The 5,664-nt window shown below is 36.2% G+C and overlaps 1 long non-coding RNA gene across 1 annotated transcript; it reads right to left on the minus strand.

Moving 5' to 3' along the window:
• Positions 1–702: 702 nt before the first annotated feature.
• On the minus strand, positions 703–4,132 carry LOC113686827 (uncharacterized). Its single transcript, XR_003447684.2, has 2 exons — positions 3,916–4,132; positions 703–1,121 (listed from the first exon to the last, which is right to left on the minus strand). It is a non-coding gene; the product is annotated as an uncharacterized LOC113686827 (long non-coding RNA).
• Positions 4,133–5,664: the final 1,532 nt, after the last annotated feature.

Consider the following 5,664-nt stretch of genomic DNA (forward strand, 5'->3'; position numbering starts at 1 on the left):
GGTGAATCGAATGTGGACAGGGACGTACACGTACTCAAGAGTGATCCTCAGAAAATATCGAAACATAAATTCTTAGATACAAAAACACAAAGGGATAACAAATGGTAATTATTAGAAAGTTTTCAAATCAAAATTTTTCTCTTCCTCCAACCAACCTTCCCTCCCGGGTTACAAGCACTGCTTGCCCTCCATTTCTGAAGCATCAAGCCATGACCAGCAATATTGCTATTCCCCCTGGACTGACTTTGATGCTGTCCTTGTCCAGTTGAGGTAAAACTATACCGTTTTTCTGATTTATTAATCTTCATTATTCCCAGTAAGTTTATAGGGCCTGTAAAGCTGCTCTATTTTAATTCAAGATGGATGTTTTAAAAGTTATACAATAAAACTATCAGTTCAGGTAATAAAATAGAGTGGTTAGGGTGCCAGAGCCTGCCTCTCTATTCTTGAAATTTTGATTTTAAAAATATGTCCTTGGGACAATTAAGTTAAGAGGACTTTAAAGAAAAAGGCCCCTGGTTGGAGAGAGGAACTGCTAGAGGTAATTTCCTTGCCCCAGAACAAAATAAAATGACCTTGCCTTACCTAAAGCCCAACCCTTTCAATTCAGAGTCCAACATTACTACCATTACCAAATATTAAAAGAACACTTTTGTAAATTGTGTCAATGGGTAGAAGTTTGCAACTGATTAATCAATTTACTTACATGTTTCATCAAAATTTAATTGGCTTAAAAGAGCTCATAGCACTAAAAGAAATAAATGCAGAAAATAATTATTTCCTAACAGTCTTGTATTAAGTACCCCTTGAGTCAAATAACAAAGTCAAGAACCAAAGAATTTCTAATTACAGCTGTAGATTTAAAGTTGCCAGCCTCATTTACTTTAAGTGATACAAACTTCATATTCCAAAGCATTTCTTTACAACTTGACCCTAAGTCAAGAACAAACAGAGTGTAAATTTGCATCAATGCACTTCATTTTCTGCACTGTTTCAATATTAGACAGTTTCATTCCTTAACTTGCTCCTGGTTATTTCCTTTCACCTATACTCTCTTTCAGTCTCTTCACAATGGCTTCTTTTTCTTTCACTAGTTGTTCAAGCTTAGCAACACGGGCCTCCTAGAATTCAAATGATAACAAAACATGTGTTAACCCTTTAAACCGTAAAGGTTGATAAGCATCTAATTTCTCCTGATAGTATCACCCTGAATCAATCATTAAATAAGGTCATGAGAATAAAAGAATGGTTGCAAACTCAAGAAGCTCTTGATTGTACAAAGGAAATGTGTAGAGAACAGTATGGATACCTTGCATACTGATGTTAGGGTGTTAAGAGTAGATCAGACACCCTTGAAAGGCTATAAAAGCCAAGCCATACAATCCCTGTGACCATTTTGTGTGGTGTAAACAACCAATAAATATACCAGTGCAATTAAGAGGAAACCTTTAAATCAATTGTTGTAAAGTTTCATGAACAATCATGTACAATCAGAAAAATATAAATTACATTAAAATACAGTCCAATCCTGATAACTCAAATCTTCAGAGGAAACTGAAAAACATTTAATTATTTACCTGTATTCCAAGCTGAGAGCAAATGACTACAAACAAGGAATATAGGTCTTAATCAAAATCATTTTTCTCCGCACATATAATACAGGTCAATCAAATTCATTACACTATGAGGTGATGGAATTGAAAATAAAGCATTTTGAAATTTAGGATTTGAGCAGTAAGGCTTTCTGAAGATTCAGCACTGTGTAGTAATCCACAAAGTTGCTGAAAATGACAAAAATTCCCTCAGCCAGGTTCCTTAATGTATAGGAACTAATACTTGGAGTATGTTTTTCTCAACAACCTTAGTCACTTGTTTTTTATCACTTGTAGGTTTGTCCTTGTCTTTCATATTGATCAGCAAATAATTAATAATTAATTAATACCCTAATTTCTGGCTGTTTACCACCAGGTAATCAGCTCAATTATCAGTAAACGGCTGTTGCTGTGGGTAATAGGTAGGTGCAGGTTACAGTACTGCTTGTGTAAATGTTAACTGTGCAAGTGACAATTAACTGTGTAAGTGACAATTTTAAATCTACCAATACTGGTTACAACTCTTTTACAGTTATTACGGGTTGGTACAACCACTCGATAAAATACAATTCATACAAGACAATTGTTTCATCATCCAAAAAATTCTCACGTAGATGCCATTCAAGTTTTCAAATGAATTTTATCACAGAAAGACCACAGCAACCGCAAGAAAATGTTATGTCAACACAAGTTGATTTCACCTTGCCACATTAGTAGTTGCATGGGATAAAAAATGTTTGTCAGATCACTTGTAAACAAACCTTGATGATGACAGAAATAATCCAAAGATAACAGGTGCATCAACAAAATTTTCTCTTCAACACTACATGTAGCTTGAACTCAACAATATTTCCCAGTTCAGAGCAATTTTTTAGGGCCAAGTAGGAACCCAAGACATCAAGTTTTTTTTATTAAATTGCAGACAATACTTCACAAGTTCCCTGTCATATCCTATTTTCTTGAGTTGAAAAATGCAATATTTTTCACTTCAAACAGGGAACAAGTAGGCTCTAGATTAAAAGAGCATTTTTTGACAGTTGAATTGGCAACAATTGCATATATTGAATAGTTCTGCTTTTTTTTCTTTGCCACCATCGCTTAGCTGAATGCTTTTCCCCCACAAATAATTTTTCACTTTTCCACACTGAATTTTGACAAAGTTTTGCTCATTTACACTACCAAGTCTCTTTATTCTTTACCCTGATTAGAGCCACTGACTTTACACTTGGCCTCATTCTTGTACCATAATTTTGGCACCACCAGATCACTGAACTGAGAGAACTCAGAAACGGCCTATTAACCAGAGTGTTATCAGTGTACTGCTTTGTTTATGAATCAACTCACATGTCCATTGGCCTTGCATACATGAAGAAAACAAGTTTCAAGAAAGGAAATCATACTGATCCTAATTTGGCTCCAGATTTGTAACCTCTTGTCACCAGTACCTGTGCTGGTAATCTACTGCCTTTTTTCTGAGTAATACTTAATATTGGTGAGCACAGGTAAAACAGTGGGGAAATAAGGGCACATGTTTGAACAATGGACTGAACACAGCCTACTGTGCTGAGTCTCAAAACATGCAAGATGGTTTTGAAAGGTTTTTTTATATGTAATGACCGGGAAGATATTAAGGTCCAAAATGAGAATAGCAAAAAAGTTGTGTCAGTACTTCTAGATATACTAGCATACCAATACATATGACTTTTGCCTGCTCAAATCAATTTTTACAAAGTTAAAAAAAAAAAATGGCTGTTTGATGGCGTAACCTTTTTTCTATGTGATAGCCAAAGTACTTCTCTTCTGTCCTTTCAAAGGGAAGCAAAGTTATCATATGCACCTTTGAACTACTTTAAGCCTTTGACCCTAAGAGTGACTAGCATCTAATTTCTCTTTGCAATATCACCCCTAAATCACCAGAATAAAGGAAATGACCACCAGCTAAAGAAGCTCCTGATTATTAATTAGATAAATTCTCCTTGTAAGCACATCAGGAAATGTATAGAGAACAGTATGGAGAATGTGCATACTGATGTTAGGGTGTAAAGGGTTAAAGGATGGGCTTGAGTTGCTTATGTAGACAATACCACAGTTTTCATGTAGATAAAAGAACTTCGATTTACAATAAAATACTAACATCATGTTTACAAATGAAAACAAACTCTTGAGACAATTACCTGGGAAATCAATAGAAGCCCTCAAAGGCACAGAAAAAAAACTTCACTTATTCTAACAATAATAAATCTTAATTTCCATCCATTTATAAACCTAAGTTAAGCATCTATCTTACCCTACACCAAATGAGCAAAATTCATCTCAGACTTACCCTGGCTTCAATATCCCAATTATCTCGAATATAAAGGCCAAGAGCTCCACCAAAAACTCCTCCGAACAGGATAACACTAATTGTTACGCTTTTACGTGTCAGTGCTTTAAGAACCATCCTTTCTCACAGAAAAAAGGCTCCTTCAGTATCACCAAGAAGTTCTTCGACTAAAACTACAGTGTTACACCGCTAGAGCAAAATGGCGATCGTATTTACGTCATGTAAATGGTCTTATGGAGTCTGTGATAGGAAGATCCGCTGACCATCTCTCTCTACGCAACCACTCCTTCCTTCTGCGTCCTGGGAGGGAGGACGTTTTTAAACCATAGTTAATATATTCATTCACAATGAGTAGACATAATTACAAAAGATTGTACACAGTCCTTGGCCCCCCACAAGAATCTGCAGCAGCTTTTTTGTCTTTGATTTTTTCAAGTTTTTCTTACCAGTCACGTCTACTTAATTCAATCAAACCTGAGCGGCACCGTATTAGCAGTCACCGTCAATTTTCACTTTTCTTAAGCGGTCGTTGTCACCCTTGACTGAGTTCCAACGGCCTGTTTGTATTGTCCTCCACATGCATTGAATGCTCAATTAAAGCGGAACCACTTGAATAGAATTAAGAATAATCTCTAAAGTAAAATAAAATCCATGTTTCAGGCTTCCGAAATCAGTTCAAATATCCTTTACTCATTACACGTGAAATTTTTCACCAGGAACTTTCTCTTGCGTTTAGCAAAGTCAACGACTTCATTCGTGGAAGTAAACCGGTAACCAAAAAACCCAACGCTGATTTCAAATTATCTTTCTTAGGACTGTTAGGACAGATGTTGCGCACGAGCTTCACACAAGTCCTTTGCTTTATAATTTCCCAATGGTCTGACTGTTAGCTCCTTAATGTTTTCTTTAATGTGCTGCGCTACCATTTTGTCTATTCTGCTTATAAGGGTCAAAGCATTTTTGATTAAGTACCATAATAAACTGTTAAGATTTAGTGATTAATTATGGCATAAAAAGGAATTTTTATGGTGTTTGACTCCTGTTCGGTGGAACCTGTATTTAGCAGTAAATCTGTGGTAAGCGGTCACCCCGGGCTGCCATTCCCATTAGGGTGACCGTGAAGGTTCCCCTGTTTGCTGGATGAGCTTGTCCCAAGGGTGGAAGGTTTCTATTGTCTACTGATTAATTCAAAGTAATTGGAATACTTTTGAAACGTGAGAACGTTCAGAAGTATAGAAAAGACAAGCAACAACCCATGGGAAAGGAATCTGTCGGCTTTTTCCTAGTTAGTAATGCCAAGTGGGTTATCATTCCAGTAAACGGATTTAAAGAGCGTTAAATTGATTTCATGACAAAGTAGCAATATGTTTACGGGTACAATGAACGATAGGTTTTTCACCAATCAGAAAGAGCGAGCTAAATATAAAACTTTTCTAGACATTTCTTCGCGCTCCTCCCCTCGCACGAAACTTGTTAGAATCATCATTACTGCCCGCGAGTCACAAAAAAATTATTAAAAGATGAAATCCTCTGTGGCCTTCTGGGACATCATTGTGGTATGTCCTAGAAATATCTTTTAACGTACTCTTCTTATCATCTAGTGATATTGTTTAGCGACCGTGACAGATCTTTGAGCTGAAGATTTAATCATTAGTTCTGATAACAAAAGTTTAAAACCCATTGTGCTCAGTTGGGCGAATAAACACATTTGTTATTGTTTTCTCTCCCGTGAGTCAAACTGTTCTCAAG

Source organism: Pocillopora damicornis, chromosome 12 (genome assembly GCF_964200805.1).
Source record: "Pocillopora damicornis chromosome 12, jaPocDami1.2, whole genome shotgun sequence".
NCBI classification, from domain to species: Eukaryota; Metazoa; Cnidaria; class Anthozoa; order Scleractinia; family Pocilloporidae; genus Pocillopora; species Pocillopora damicornis.